Here is a 17,586-nt window from a genome sequence, read left to right on the forward strand (position 1 = left end):
ATCTGATGTCATCAGTCCCCTAGACTTAGAACTGCTTAAACCTAACTAACCTAAGGACATCACACACATGCATGCCTGAGGCAGGATTCGAACGTGCGACCGTAGTAACAGCGCGGTTCCGGACTGAAGCGCCTAGAACTGCTCGGCCACAGCGGCCGGCTGTATTTATATCACACGACTGAGTTAATCTAGCCAATTGTTATAGATATACATGGATAAAATTTTCCTTGGATATATTTGGCAGTGAATTGCAATAACATTACTGTTACGTTTCTGTCTGAAGTAATAGTGTGTTTGAGAGACACGTATCTAATTCTAAATGAGTAGTTTCATAAATTCTTACGAGTCATTGAGAGGCCAGTTGTTATCGTGTGTTTAAATGGTTTGAAACTGTTTCTATTAATGAAAGAACAAGAATTCCTTCAATAACAGTATGTGGATATTGTAATTAATTTTGATTTAATCGCAAATTTAATTGTGGCTATTTGCTGTAAGTCGCTTTGTGTTTTGCGTCGGTGTGGGTGGGGGTGGGGAGACGAACTCGATATACCGTTAGCCTGCACGCTAGTTACTTACATTTTGATTTCGTTTTGACGGGACTTCTGGTGTTGGTCTTGGCTGCTGGTGCGGGGTCCTGGGTAGTGTCCTGCTTGTGCTGTTGTGTATTTTCCACCCCCTTTGCCCGCGCGTCCAGGCTGGCCGTGTATCTAGTTCGCTTGCAGCTTAATGTGTAATTGACCTTACGCACATAAGATAATACATTTTTACTGCTTAACTGATGTTCATTCATAGGTTGATTAATTCTTCAGATGATGTGCTGTAATGAATTATTCTGTTTCTAGTTACTTAAGGCAGATGTCAGTCTGTTGTAGATACCCACTACTTCCGGGATTTTTCGTGCCTACTCGTGGCCGTTGCTGCTCCCGTCTGGGAATCCATGACGAGCCTGTATTCGAAACAGCTGAGTGAGCGGGCGTCCGCTTCTGGGCGTAGTTTGTTGAATCCCACGAGGTTCTTGGTCAAATGAAATTTTATATTTTATATCCTACATTGTAGGGTGCCTGCCATTTAAGTATCGTGGTTGTGTGCTATGTTGTCTGATTTGTTGTTGCCTGTACTCTGAATTACTTTGGTAATACCAATCACTGCAGTAACGAGAGATGACATTTCCTCATTAAATTTTAGTAAATTGTTCTTCAGGTTGATCTTAGTTTTGAGTAAATAATTTCTAACGCATTTCACTAAATGTGTAGTAGGCCATAAGTGCCGTGATTTATGAATGTTTAAATTTTGAAGTAACTTGCTCTCACCTAAATGGTAATTTTAGAAATGTGTTGGTGGTTTTATTTGTTATTTGTCTTGTTTAAATATGCCAAATAAAAGTTCAGTGCAACTGTCAATGGCGACTGCCTGATGTGTCACTTGGTCCAGTCCTACCACCCCACAGGCTATTGTGCTGAGCTTGTGTCGTTGCGTAAAAGTTGAATCCCATGCTGTGCTGACACATCAGACTGAAATAAAAAGACAGCTCTTACGTCTGATCATCCGTTTGGATGAGCCCAGTCGACGGTCCATGCAGAACGGCCGAGCGGATCGGAGAGAGGAAGGAGACCGGCAAATGATTTTTGTGTGGCGGCGCCTTGCTGCGCGGCGTGGAGCGGAGCGGAGCGGCGGCGAAGCGATCTTTCAAGGGTAACGGGTAGCAGCCTTGCTCACACATCTGGAGCGCCGCAAGGCCACGAGCATCTGCTCCCAGCTGCGCATAACGTGCTCCGCTTTGTGCTCATGTTCACCCATTTTAAGCGTTGCAATTTCGTCCACTCACGTTTTCAGAACGTTCGTAATCACACATAGATAACCGAACTCTGGAATATGTCTGATTACGAATCCGCTAATTTCACACTAGTAAAATATAGCTGACCATAACTTAAACGTTGGTTTTCACACAGCATGGCCTAACAAGCGAGTTCTATACAAAAGTATGTGTCTGTGGAGTACTGACTCAGCTGCGCGGCTGGATTCGTGACTGCGTGCCAGAACGGTCTCAATTATTAATAAGTGGTGGGAAGTCATCTAGCTGGATCTCGGGTTCCAGGAGGACTGTTCTTAATCTATTTAATCGATTTAGGAGGCGTTCTGAGCACCTATCTTAGAGTGTTCACAGTTGATCCTGTCGTTTGAAGGATAAAGCTATAGATATGTAGAGACTACAGAAAGTAAGTTATACATGTTTTTCCGTGCTAAGACAACTGTGCAACGAGAGTGGCGCATGGGTAGAAGAGAACACATGTCCTCGGTTTCCTGCAAACGAGGTTCGGCTGTTGTACGGAAAACAACTACATTAAAGTGTGCGAATGAAACGGAGTGGCAGCTGGAAACGTTCTCCAAAGTTGATGTACGTGGGAAAGGACGATTCTTGTGGGGAATTCTGGCGGTAAATGAACCAAACACAATTTCGCGTCCAGCGGAAGTGAAGCCACCAAATTGACCAGGGCCGCACAGACGTGAATTTCCATTGTACCAGTTTTTGGGTTTTTTCCGTTCCAACCTCGTATGAAGAGCAGCAAGAATTTTTAAATGCCTCCGTGTGTGCACCCACCACCGACCAACCCAGTTGTTTGCATTCCGTTGAAATGTGATAGATCCAGTGCACTCCGTCTTCAGGCTACAAGTGGCCCATCGGGACTATCCGACCGCCGTGTCATCCTCAGATGAGGATGTGAGGAGGGGCGTGTGATCAGCACACCGCTCTCCCGGACGTTATGATGGTTTTCTGTGACCGAAGCCGCTACTATTCCGTCGAGTAGCTCCTCAATTTGCATCACGAGGCTGAGTGCACCCCGAAAAATTGCAACAGCACATGGCGGCCCAGATGGACACCCATCCAAGTGCAGGCCACGCCCGACAGCGCTTAACTTCGGTGATCTGACGGAACCGGTGTATCCACTGCGGCAAGGCCGTTGCCTGATAGATGCACTGAGCCCATCGAAATCACCCATATCCATATTCTCATTTGTCACGGCCAGACGACTGGGAAGTCTGAGTGTTGTTTCGCAATGATGCAGACATACATCATCATTGCACCTCATCTCAATCGTCTAACATCCATCCAAAAAGTTTTCTTTTTCCGACAATATCTGCGATTTGCTGATGTCGACATAATTCTCCTTCAAATGGCTATATGTCTGAAAGGTGCTGATGTTTTCGGCTACGACTTCTTTATTAATAAAAATAACCATGCTCGTACAATGTAACTACCGGGTGGGTGAAATAAAAATAACCCATAAATTATTTATTATACTAGAGCGGAACTGACCCTTCTTAATAAACAGGAGAACTACCCATCACAGAAAATGCTGAAAACCATGACTTCGATGCCTCTACCGACTGCTGCGAATACGCATCTCTGCATGCTCCGTCTGAAATACTTCGAGGTGTCATTACGTTTGAGTAAGTAAGAGGGTCAGACGTGTGTAGTGACGAGTTGAAAGCAACAGAAATAGTGCTCGAGATAAAACACAGCATAATTCGTGTAAGGCTTCTGTGGAACTGTTTGGTCAAGAGTTTAAGGCACGAAGTTTTTGGCAAAAGCTCCAGCGAAGTATGCAGCGCCAAACTTAGTGACAAAATGACATGAAACTGGCTGAGTAGTAAATAAAAACATGAGGCCGTACCATCCGGGATGTGTTCAAATATCTGGAAATATTGCTGGGGTGAATAAAAGCCTGGAACAAAGTCCGACGAAATCTCAAAGCTGTTTATCTGAGCAAGTGGCAATTAAGGGATCGGCGTGTCGAAACGTTGTCCAAAACGGCGTGCATCTGTATCCTTACAATTTTACTACTCTGTGTAAATTAAAGATATCAAACGAATTTTCGGGTATTGAGTTCCGCCGATGGTTTCTGAGTAAAGTGGAGTCAAACAGTTTTCAACCCTACGTTTTTCATTTCTTCGGATAAAACCTGGTTCAGCCCGTCAGAATATGTGAACTCACAGAACTAGTGTCATTATGTATCAGAAAGTCCTCATCTGTACTTTGAAGAGCCATTGCATACTCTCAAGAATGTTGTTTAGTCGGAAATGTCTGGTGCCGCATTGTAACACGATTGTTTCATCAAACCATTGATGCAAACCGCTATGACCAGAAACTGTTTAACCGGCATGTGGATCAACTCAGAAGACGAACGCCTGTATGGATACTTTCAGCACACACCGCCTGGATAGCCATGTCGTGAATGCATGACGTGTTTGGTGAAGAGAGCACAACCGTAGACGGTCGCGAACTTTCCGAGTACAAACCATGACGTTTTTCCTCTCTAGATTCTTGTCATTATTTCGTGGCCTATCTCACTAGGAGTAGCAATGGCCGGCCAAGAAAATAAAGTCAACAGCACAGAACCCAGTAGTCGATTTCGGCCACAATTTACAGCACAAGCTCCAAGATATCTGAACTCTTCTACCGTTGTAAACATTTTATTAACTGCATCTAAAGTTTTGTCATCGTACCCTGTTCTCACAACAAGGTATCTGGTCTTATTCACTCTCATTTTAACGGTCTTACGGCCACGAAATTTCTCAGAGATGTTCACTGTATTTCCGTGAACTCTCCCTCCTTCTGTTTAACCTCGTTCTGAAGGAGCACTGACAAAGGTAACAAGCCTGGAAATAGGAACAGAGCTGGGTAGAAGTATTAGCGCTGTGGCTTATGCGGATGATGTGGTTTTAATGGCACAAAATGAGCAACTTCTGGTTCAGAGGGCAACAATATCAATGGAAGAGACAATGAGAACAGGCATCATTTTTCTTTTATCTCCCATATTTTATTTAACAAACAATAAATTCTATTGTCTTTCTCTGTTTTCAGATATATAAGTGTAAATATTACGAACAATTTAAATTACACAGTAAAGAATTTCCTACATACACTGAAGAGCCAAAGAAACTGGCACATCTGCCTAAACTGTGTAGGACCCCCGAAAGCAAGCAGAAGTGCTGCAACACAACGTGGCATGGACTCGACTAATGTCTGAAGAAGTGCTGGGGGGAACTGACACCATTAATCCTTCAGGGCTGTCTACAAATCCGTAAGAGTACGAGAAGGTGGAGATCTCTACTGAACAGCACGTCGCAAGGCATCCTAGATATGCTCAATAATGTTCACGTCCGGGGAGTTTAGTGGGCAGTGGAAGTGTTTAAACTCAGAAGAGTGATACTGGAGCCACTTAGTAGCAATTCTGCACGTCTGGGGTGTCGCACTGCCCTGCTATAATTGGCCAAGTCCTTAGGAATGCACAATGGACATGCATGGATGCACGTGATCAGGAAGGATGCTTACGTACGTGACACGTGTCAAAGTCGTATCTAGACATTTCAGAGGTCCCATATTACTCCAATTGCACACGCCCCGCACCATTACAGAGCCTCTACTAGCTTGAACAGACCCCTGCTGACATACGGGGTCCATGGATTAATATGGTTGTCTCCTCACCCGTACAAGTCCTTCGGCTCGATACAATTTGAAACGAGACTCGTCTGACCAGCAACATGTTTCTAGTCATCAACAGTTCTATGTCGGTGTTCTACATATACATCTACAACGATACTCTGTAAATCACATTTAAGTGCCTGGCAGAGGGTTCATCGAACCAGCTTCACAATTCTGTATTATTCCAATCTCGTGTAGCGCGCGGAAAGAACGAACACCTATATCTTTCCGTACGAGCTCTGATTTCCCTTATTTTATCGTGGTGATCGTTTCTCCCTGTGTAGGTCGGTGTCCATAAAACATTTTTGCATTCGGAGAGGAAAGTTGGTGATTGGAATTTCGTGAGAAGTTTCCGTCGTAACGAAAAACGCCTTTCTTGTAATGATGTCCAACCCAAACCCTGTATCATTTCAGTGACACTCTCTACCACATTTCGCGATAATACAAAACGTGCTGCCCTTCTTTGAACTTTTTCGATGTACTCCGTCAGTCCTATCTGGTAAGAATACGGCACCGCGCAGCAGTATTCTAAAAGAGGACGGACAAGCGTAGTGTAGGCAGTCTCCTTAATAGGTCTGTTACATTTTGTAAGTGTCCTTACAATAAAACGCAGTCTTTATTAAGCCATACCCACAACATTTTCTATGTCTTCCTTCCAAGTTAAGTTGTTCGTAATTGTAATTCCTAGGTATTTAGTAGAATTTGCGACATTTATACTTGACTAATATCTCGTGTAACCGAAGTTTAACGAATTCCTCTTAGCGCTCATATGTATGGCCTCACACTTTTCGTTATTTGGGGTCAACTGCCTATTTTCGCACAATTCAGATATCTTTTTTAAATCGTTTTGCAATTTTTTTTATCTTCTGATGACTTTATTAGTCGATAAACGACAGCGTCATCTGTAAACAACCTCAGACCGCTGTTCAGATTATCCCCCAAATCGTTTATATAGACAAGAAACAGCAAAGGTCCTATAACACTACCTTGAGGAATGTCAGAAAACACTTCTGTTTTACTCGATGACTTTCCGTCAATTATTACGAGCTGTGACCTCTCTGACAGGAAATCACAAATCCAGTTACATAACTGAGACGATATTCCATAAGCATGCAACTTCACTACAAGCCGCTTGTGTGGTACAGAGTCAAAAGCCTTCCGGAAATCCAGAAATACGGATCGATCTGAAATCCCTTGTCGACAGCACTCAACACTTTAAGTGAATAAAGGGCTAGTTATGTTTCACAGGAACGATTTTTTCTAACCCCATGTTGACTGTGTGTCAACAGACAGTTTTCTTCGAGGTAATTCATAATGTTTGAATACAATATATGTTATAAAATCCTGCTGCATATCGACGATAAGGATATGGACCTGCAATTTAGTAGATTACTCCTACTATCTTTCTTGAATATTGGTGTGACCTGTTCAATTTTCTAGTCTTTGGGTACAGATCTTTCGTCGAGCGAACAGTTGTATATGATTGTCAAGTATGGAGCTAACGCATCAGCATACTCTGAAAGGAACCTAATTGGTACACAGTCTGGCCCAGAAGACTTGCTTTTATTAAGTGATTACAGTTGTTTCACTACTCCGAGGATATTTACTTCAACGTTGCTCATGTTGGCAGCTGTTCTTGATTCGAATTCTGGAATATTTACTTCGTCTTCTTTTGTGAAGGCATTAAGGAAGCCTGTGTTGACGGGCCCAGGCTAGGCGTAAAGCTTTGTGTCGTGCTCTCATCAAGGACACGCGATTGGGCCTTCGGCTCCGAAAGCTCATATCGATGATGTTTCGTTGAATGGTTCGCTCACTGACACTTGTCGATGGTCCAGCATTGAAATATGTGAAATTTGGGGAAGGGTTGCACTTCTGTCACGTGGAACGGTTCTTTTTCGTTGCCGTTGGCCGCGTTCTTGCAGCGGTCTCAGCGATGTAGGAGATTTGATGTTTCAGCAGATTCCTGATATTCACGGTACAAAATGGCTCTGAGTACTATGGGACTTAACATCTGAGGTCATCAGTCCCCTAGAACTTCGAACTACTTAAACCTAACTAACCTAAGGACATCACACACATCCATGCCCGAGGCAAGATTCGAACCTGCGACCGTAGCAGTCGCGCGGTTCCGGACTGCGCGCCTAGAACCGCTGGACCACCACGGTCGGCTTCACGGTACACTCGTGAAATGTTCGTATGGCAAAGTCACCATTTTATCGCTATCTCAGAGATGCTATGTCCTATCACTCGTGCGCCGAATATAACACCACGTTCAGACTCACTTAAATCCTGATAACGTACCATTGTAGCAGCAATAACCGGTATAACAACTGCGCCAGTCACTTGTCTTATATAGTCGTTGCCGACTGCAGCGCCGTATTCCGCCTGTTCACGTATCTCTGTATTTGAGTACGCACACCTATACCGCCTTCTTTGGTGTTTCATTGTATCTAAAGTTTACAGTACTGCCACTACTTTTGATGTTTACCTACTTAATCAATAAGAAAAGCTGTTTTTAATTGTGCGCAGTCCACATTCCAGCTTCTAATTTAAATGTGTGAATTATTCCAGTAAATCTGCTATAGCAATCCGGTACAGTTCTACGAGAAGTTTATTGCAGTCCGATAATGCTTTTACGATATATTCAGTTTTACAGTCAAGGCAGTATTTGTAACATTTAACTTACAATAACTTATAAACTAATGCGGATAGCCGCGCGGGGTAGCCGTGCGGTCTTGGTGTCCTGTCACGGTTCGCACTGCTCCCCCGTCGGAGGCTCGAGTCGTGCCTCGGGCATGGGTGTGTGTGTTGTCCTTAGCATAAGTTAGGTTAAGTAATGTGAAGTCTAGGGACCAATGACTTCCGCAGTTTGGTCCCATAGAACCTTACCACAGATTTCCAAATTTCCAAAATGCGGATATCAAGGGCGAGTCTTCACATGCCCATACTTTTGGCTTCAGATGAACCTACTGGCTCTTGAGTGACACATACGGCTGGATATTTATTGATTTTGGGGTAAGCTATAATTTTGCACTGGACGCGAATAGCTACCATGAGTAACGAGCAGCCATTGTGCTCTCCAACGGAAATAATTTCCCGGTCACATGCTCACCTATGCAGCCGGTGGAAGTGCAGAAATAACCCCATGTGTGAAGCATAGTGTGAAATGGGCTCTCCACGTGCTCCTATCAAGCTAATTTCAGCTGCCGACACGGATATGACCCGATCTTAGCATCCGCTTAAGCATCCGTGGTCTCGTGTTTGTGATCGAATAAAGTGTCTCTTCTCTTTAAAATCGGTTGTCGTGTTACAAGCTACTGAAGTGCCAGTTTTTATCGAGATTCGCAAAGATTATGACCCACAGAGCAGTAACGCAACCTGTCACCGTATATGGAGCAGAGATCAGGACTATGAAACAAAACATAGAAAGAAAAAATCCTTTCATTTGACAATGCTGTCCTCAGACAGATTTTTGGGTCAGTGAAGGATGGAGATGACTGTTGGAAAAGCAAAAATCGCAAACTGCGGGAGTTATACAAGTCGCTGAAAATATTGGCATTGATCAGAGAGAGGAGACTGAGGCGTTACGGTCACATAATGAGGCGAGAAGGCCAGATCAGACCGCTGGCAGGTGATGGAAGAAGACATCAGAGGCAACAGACCGAGGGGAAGACCACGGCTGAGATGGATTGATGGTATCAGAGAGGATATGTATGAGATGGCAGTAGCTGCAGAAAACTACATGGAACGAGGATGAGGAAGGAGGCTAATTGGTGCGGCTAAAAACAGACTACGATTTGTGTTGCCAACTTAGTAAGTAAATAAGTAACTTCAAGTGAACATGCTCACCTACAAAGCCCGCTTGAAATACCTGGCTGTAACAGCCAGTCCATATCATCACTTTGCCGGCCGCGGTGGTCTAGCGGTACTAGGCGCTGAGTCCGGAACCGCGCGACTGCTACGGTCGCAGGTTCGAATCCTGACTCGGGCATGGATGTGTGTGATGTCCTTAGGTTAGTTAGGTTTAAGTAGTTCTAAGTTCTAGGGGACTGATGACCACAGATGTTAAGTCCCATAGTTCTCAGAGCCATTTGAACCATTTGAACCATGTCATCACTTTTCCGGCAGAAATGGGGAGTGGAAGTCTTGCAGTCTGTACTGTAGGTGGAGCACAAGTCACAATTCATTCATGTGTCTGAGCTCAGTTTTTTCCGTTATTCGCTCCTGTGTTTTTACTTTAAATAGTACAGATTTAGCAAAACAATTCAAATGTTACGAAATGAATAAAATCCTACTTATAGTTAACTCAGACAAAAAAGTTACAGATTCCGACTCCACGATCGCTGCACAGTACCCAGACGTCGTCTAGTAAACAAATTGCGTACATACCGAGTGTTCTAACTGATATTCAGCTTCATTGAATACTTCGTGGCAAACAGGACACAATTTACCGTTCTCAGTGGGGAAGCAATGTCAGAGCTGAAGGTGGTACCCGGTGCTTCTCAATGACCTCTCGGAGAACATCGACTTTTCACAGACGACACTGGGAGTCGACATCGATGGAACCTGTTACGAAATGCAGAGAGACTTACTGCTGATCAGCGCTGTGTGCAAAGATTGGTAGCTGACTCAAAACGTAAATAAATGTAATGTGATGTACGTGTGTAGACGAAAAGTATTCGATATCGTTTCACAACGAGATAAGCAATCAGTCACAGTCTTGAAGTATCTAGATATTCATGCCCAGAGTAAATTAGGTGGATCAAATAAATATAGAAGAGTGGAAGGCAAATGCCAGTCTCCAGTTTGCTGGAAGACACACAAAAGAGGTCGCTGATAATGCCCTCGTTCGACCTATTCTTCAGTATATTCATACCAGTTGTATTAATGGTATGCACGTAGATGTAAAAGGTTCCCAAAAGAGTTGTACGATTTGTTGCGAGTTTACTTATTGAACGTAAGAGTATCACAAAACTCAATGACCTGTAGTGGAAGACGCCACAACAAAGAGTGCAAAGCCGTGCTTGTAACAATGTGAGAGCCTAAAATCCGAAACGAGTTATGATACATGCTATTTCGACCAATATACATCTCGCATAAAAACCACGAGATTAAAATTATAGACTTTCGTAGCCACCCTTTCTTCTCGCGTATCATCCGTGAGTGGAACAGGAAAGTGGGAAAATGATGCACTAAAAAGGGAAGTATCGGAGCTTGAACGTCTATAGCGGAATAAAACTGATTTTAGCACAGTACAGCCTAACAAAAAATTATATCCAGCAGATTCGTAGAAGTCCTAAATAAGGTAAACATTTGTTTGAAACGCTACATATTATCACATCGAGTAGCTTCAGAGTCATATTTACCAAAACCGACGTAGCTGTGCTTTGGTGCGTTCTTGTCTTATTCATCATCGAAGTACAAAAGTTGAGTTTCAGTGAAACGATTAAAATACACCGGGATGTTCGCCCTGTCAAGAGCACATAATGTTCCAGGAACAAGAACAGTTCTCCTGTACCTCAGAATCTAGTGAAACTGTCCGCAAAGAACGTAATTCACTTGCGTTCTGCTACAGGAAACTGCCCACAGTAATACTTCCTCTGTTATGGACCTGCTGAGTACCGCGTTTGAGTCACATGAGTTACCTCTCTACTTTATTCAATATTCCTTAGCTGTTCATGTTTTTTGTTCCTCTCAACTTCCATCCATTACTTCCCTGACCTCTAAGGACAATTTTGTGTTGAGAACACCCCATATTTTAATTGTGTGTCTATATTTTGTTCTGCCTTCAATTTCTTATGTTTCGATGCTAGTTACTTCTAGATTCATGCAGTTTTCTGAGTCAATACTGTCTGCCTTTCAGTTTTCACAGTTTTGTTCTCAGTCTGCTTGGGTTCATTCTGTGAGCCCATAGAACATCATTCTTCTTTTACTAAATCCTTATATCATATTATATACATGTTTACAGTTTTCTTTGTTGCTTCCTACTGTATTATGTTCTACTGTTGCTCAGTTTCCTAATATCTTCCTCAAATCTTTCTTGCCTTCATTCGAATTTCTTCATTTCTTTTATCGATCCTAAGGTTAGTCTTTCTGAAATATGAGTGCAAAGTAGCCGAATTACCGTCTCTTAATAATTAAATTTTGCATTACTGCTGAGTGGCATTTTATTGTAAATGTCTTTCTTTGAAGTCCATATTTCGTGATGTTGCTTAGATAACTTCATTTTACCCACCATTAGGCTTGATGATTTCGCCTAGATAATTAAATTTGACTGTTCTGTCATTGCCTCTGTATCTTTGGTTGTAAGGTGTTTCTGCTGCTGGCTTAAATATTTATTTCTGTTTCTGTGCTACATCTTCATTATCTGCTAGAATTGTCAAATGATTTCCGAATGCTAAACGATCAGTTTTAATATTACCATTTTCACAGACAATATATATGCTAATTTTGATGTTAGATTCAGACAGTTTACACATCTGATTTCAGACAAATTTAGCAAATAAGCAACTAAACATTGAAGACCGTATTGTGTGCTTCCTGTCATTACATCAAATGGGTCTGACAGTTCTCACACGAACCAACCCTCGCAGTGGTCTCAATATGGACAGGAAGAAAGTTCAAAAGTTTCTCCAGTGCTCTCATGGCTTTCGCAGGAAGTATGTCGTTCTTCTTGCAATCTGGGTTCTCTGAGCACGTCTGCTACACTTTCGTATGGGATATGTCTACCTGTTACGATCCTAGCGACACGCCTCTGTATTCATTCGAAGTCTGTTGTCATGTCTACTTGATAACGACTCCATACAATGGAACAATGCTCTAAAATGGTCACATAGGGACCATGAGACTTACTTTACAAATGTATTGCATTTTTCCAGAACCCACCCTACAAATTTAAGTCTTCCATACTTGATTTTACGTTATCGTCCCATTCCATATCGGTTCTTAGTCCTACTCCTAAATACTTCTACGATGTGACATGCTCAAGGTGTTCGACCCTAACCTTTTAATCAGATAATGTCGGTTTGTTTCTCTTTGTTACGGGCGTTATCTTACAGTCATCCATATTCAGAGACAGTTGCCATTCAGTACACCAAATGGAGATTCTGTCCAAGTCTTTCTCCAATTCTTTATGACGGTACTTTCTTGTTCACAGCCGCCTCATCAGCGAACCTCTTATAGCGCTGCTGATCCTGTCTGACAAATCTTTTACGTAAACTGAAAATATTAAGAGCCCTATTCTACTTCCTTGGGGAACTCTCATTGTTCCTTTCGTCTCTGTGGAACATTCTCCGTTAGGTATAATGTACTGGGTTCTATTAGTCAAATATTTCTCGAGACACTCACATATTTTCCTAGATACTCCATACGATTGTATTATGTTTACAATGAGGTGAAAATGTCATGGAAGACCTCCTTTTGACGCGCGCAGCGCAGCAACTCGATGTGACTCGGACGCGACAAGTCGTTAGATGTCCCCTACAGATATACTGAGCCATGGTACCTCTATCGCCGTTCATAACTCCGAAAGTGTTCCCGGTGCAGAATTTTGTGCACGTAATGACCTCTAGATTATGTCCCATAATGTTCGATGGGATTCATGTCGGTAAATCTGGGTGGCCAAAACATTCGCTCGAATTGTCCAGAAAGTTCTCCAAACCAGTCGCGAACAATTTCAGTCCGGTGACACGGCACACTGTCATCCATAAAAATTCTCTCCTTGTTTGGGAACATGAAGTCCATGTATCGCTGCACATGGCCTCCTAGTAGAAGAACATTACCATTTCCATTCAATGATCGACTCTTTTGGACCAGAGGGACCAGTTCCATTCCATGTAAACACAGCCCACAACATTATGGAGATACCATCAGCTTGCACAGTATCTTGTTGACAACTGGAATCCAAGTCTTCGTACAGTCTGTGTCACACTTGAACTTTAACATCAACTCTTACCAGAGGAAATCAGGACTCGTCTGACCAGGTGAGGGTTTTTCAGTCGTTTGGTGTCCAACCGAAACGGTCACGAGGCCTGGAGAGGCACTGCAGACGATATCGTGCCATTAGCAAACACATTCGCGTCGGTTGTCTGCTGCGATAGCCCATTAACGCCACATTTCGCAGCACTGTACTAACGGGTACTTTCCTCGCACATCCCACATTGAATTCTGGGGTTATTTGAGGTACTATTGCTTGACTGTTTGCACTGACAATTCTACGAAAACCTCGTTGGTCACGATCGTTAAGTGAAGGCTGTCGTCCACTGCCTTGTCCGTGGTGAGAGGTAAAGCCTGAAATTTGGTATTCTCGGCACGCTCTTTTCACTGTGGATTTTTGAATCCTGGATTACCTAACTATTTCCAAAATGGAATGTCCCACGAGTCTAGCTCAAACTACCATTCCACTTTTAACGACTATTAATTCAAGTCGTGTGGCCATAATCACGTCGGATACTTTTCCACATGAATCACATGAGTGAAAATGACAGCTCCGCCAATGTACTGCCATTTTGTACCTTGTATATGCAATACTACCGCCCATATGTGTATGTGCATGTCACTATCGCATGACTTTTGTCACCTCGCTGTATTCCGATTCCTTGAGCACACTCGATTTTGGTATCGTCTCTGCAGAACATTCTCCATCAAGTATTACTTACTGGATTCTGTTATTCAAATATTTCTCCACACAGTTACATACTTCCGAAGATACACCATACCATAGTATCTTGTTTAGATGCCAACGATGTTCAGTGTCTAACACCTTACGTAGATCTAGGAATGGGTAATCTTACTATTTACATGCAGTATGTAGTCCACAAGTAAAACAAGCTATATTTTACTCGAGCTCTTATTTTTTAATACATCGTGATTTTTTGAGAGTATCTTATTTCCCTCTATAATGTTGTAATTTTTGAGTTATAATATGCTCTAGAAGCTTGCAACTGAAGGATGTGACCACAAATTGCCTTTAAGTCTAAGCATACAATATTTTACACGTTTTGGAAACAGAAGTAACTGGACTTGCATCATCACGTAGTTCTCGTTCGCCTTAAGTAGTCTTAAATGATTTACACTACCGCAGGATGATAATACTGATTTCTTTATCTGTACACGCTGCAGTCAAACTTTGGTGTGGTTCTATTCTGTTACTTGTATTCACTCCTAAATGCGTAATTTAAGGTTCCTACTCTGTGTCTGCTGTGCTCAGTTTCAACGCCAGATCGATCCACGGGAGATTACTGTAAATGGAAGATTTAGACCCATTCACTGATTTTAAGTATGGCCAAAAATTCCTAGACTCTTTTGGCAGATCTTTCACCAGGTTCTGGGTATGAAAATTACTATAGGGTACTCTCTCTGATGGATGAACTAGTTGTTATTAATTTTCATCCAGTAGATTCCCTGCAGCCTCTTTGGCAACTTTGTTATCGCAACTTTTTCTGAATAGTACCATTAAACCGGAATGGATCTTTGACTTCATGTATAGGTTTACAAGACATGTATTTTCACAGACCGTACCTTGGAACATCTTTCTGCTTTAGCCATGTTTATTCTGTGTTTGTCAAATCTGAATAATAATGTATCTGTAGCTACAATTCGAGCTATATGTGACCGCTTTCATTCATAGTTCTTCCACCATGCAACTTCATTCTGCCAGGGGCAGTTTTATTCTATCCGAAACACTTCCTACATCGATGAAGGCCGGTAACGGAAAAGTTCCTTTCAAAAGGAAACGGCCGACTTCCTTCGCTTCCTTCACCGCTCCTAGCTTGTGCTTCTTCTCTAATGACTTCGTCGTTGACGAGACGTAAAATCCCATACTTTCTTCCTTTCCTCTATTAATCCGAATAGTCTAACTCTGACGATATGACAACGTTAAAATCCTACCAAGTGTTATGTCTAGCTTATCCTGCGTATCAGTGTGACTTGGATGTGCAGGAAAGCGTCTCATTACAGTGCGTTCAGCTCGTAACAACAAATATTCCATTCCATGAAATAACGGGAACGGTATATTTATAACATGCTAGATGTTGGTTAAGTTAAATCCTTACCGGTATCTGCGTCACCATTATATGTGCGGGAAGCAACGCTACACCTCTTCAAACCAAAGGCACACTATTTAGCCAAAATAAGTAATGACGAACCTCACTAATCTTTTGAAAAAATGCGTTTCAATGGAGCTTCCAAATCAGAATTCTGTAGCCACTGAGTAATGATTACCTTGTTTGGCAACACCTAGATGTGAAACATGTTTGCGTGAAGAGATCAAAAATATGTTTATATAACGCAAACCCAACTTCCATAAAATATATAGTAACAGTTACATAAATTCTCTCTGTCACTGGATTACATGGGTTAATCACTCCGTGAGTGACTCATTCTCAAAAGGCTCCGGATAGCTAATGGCGAGGCTAATAGTTATGTCCACCAAACGCTTGCCATAATTTAGTCACTTCTACACATTTCTAGGACCCCAAATTGTAACATATCAAGAGCCTTATTATTTCATTTAACTTTTACCAATTTTCTGGAATTCCTAGAAATACTAATTCATAACAAAGGCACTGCAGTATCCTCGCGGTTAGCAACAGCAATCAGTAAATGGTCGATTCAGGTCCTTCGCATTCCCTGCACATGTTACACATGCATGTTTCAGATAGAAGCCAGATTAGCGTTCTAATCAAATACAGCCTCATCTTAGTGTTCAATGATTAATCACTTTTTGCCATACTTAAGTCATTACGTGATCTTAGAGTATTTCAGCAGACCAGATTGGATTCAAAATTATTTACTTTTCATTTTCAGTTCTAATTCTGCATATTACAGTGTCAATGTTATTCCTTCTGTTCTCCAATGGCGCTGATAGAAGTTGTTAATGAAAATAACAGGAATCATGAAAGCATACTTTTCAGGATCTGTAATAACAATAATAATGTTTACTGATACCAGAGTGAGTTAAAAAGGAGCTTTAGGTCAGTTCTAAAAAAGATGGAAATGGCATACATTTTACCAAAGACACATATAAAAAACACTCAGTATTTACCAGTCCTCCTGTTGGAGTCTATACGCAGAACAATGGCTCATAAAGAAGAAGGAGATCAAGCAACATTGCCAGACGCAAAAGGAAGGAAGATTCTTGGAAACATGTTGAATCTAGTAAAAAAGTTGCTAGTGTAAAAGTCACAACAAACAGCTACATTCACATATGGTAAAAATAACAGTTACCATTCTGAGAGGAGGTTTTCCTTTCTATGATCACTTGATCACAATGAGATCATATAGGTTGTACCATCGATCTGTATCTGTTTTTAACATCAGAAATCCATAGGATACTTGTTCACATAAGTGGAAAAAGGCTTGCAAAAGCTTAGGACCTCACACACCATCTTTCTGAAGCGTGAACTATCCATGAAACTTGATGGACAACCAAGTTTTCAGTCAACGTCTAAGAACAGGTAACATGGGGTCCGAAGAATGGAACGAAGGTAGCCGAAGTATACCACCCTGATGTAGCAGCATCATTCATCAAGCAGAATAACATAGATGAATAGATTCCCAGCATCGGTCCCGTTGCACATCTCCTGATTAATCTGTACACCCACCTAACAAGAATGTTCTCTGAAGGGTTCGCGGCTATAGTACATAAGGGAAATATATAATATCTCTCATCGACGACACTTCAATCAGGGTAACCGGTGGAGTCACATTTCAGGAAACGCCACAAAAAAGACAGTGCGAAAGAAACGGTTGTGAAAAGACTGGGGAGTGACTTGCGAGTGCTGAATACGCTAAACAGAGGGCAGGGCCACTGGCGCAAGTCAACGCCGCCTGCTGCTGGCGCCGACTTTTCATCACGTCTTTCGTGCAAAGAAACAAAAACAAACTACTCTGCAGTTCGCTGTTATTGCGATTGCCTTTAGCCTACGGGATATCATACATTCGCCGCATGAACAACCGTAAATGTCTCAGATTACAGCCTATCCCCTACGGACAAGAACATAATCTCATCATAAGAGAATGCATTAAGTGTGATTTGCGATGGTAAGGTAGTGAGAAAGGCAGATATGCCAAATCATCTTGCTACGTCATCTCACACGCCG

At 42.2% G+C, this 17,586-nt stretch overlaps 1 pseudogene; it reads right to left on the bottom strand.

Moving 5' to 3' along the window:
- Positions 1–2,848: 2,848 nt before the first annotated feature.
- On the bottom strand, positions 2,849–2,965 carry LOC126472321 (5S ribosomal RNA; annotated as a pseudogene).
- Positions 2,966–17,586: the final 14,621 nt, after the last annotated feature.

The sequence above is a fragment of the Schistocerca serialis genome, chromosome 3, assembly GCF_023864345.2.
Source record: "Schistocerca serialis cubense isolate TAMUIC-IGC-003099 chromosome 3, iqSchSeri2.2, whole genome shotgun sequence".
NCBI lineage: Eukaryota > Metazoa > Arthropoda > Insecta > Orthoptera > Acrididae > Schistocerca > Schistocerca serialis.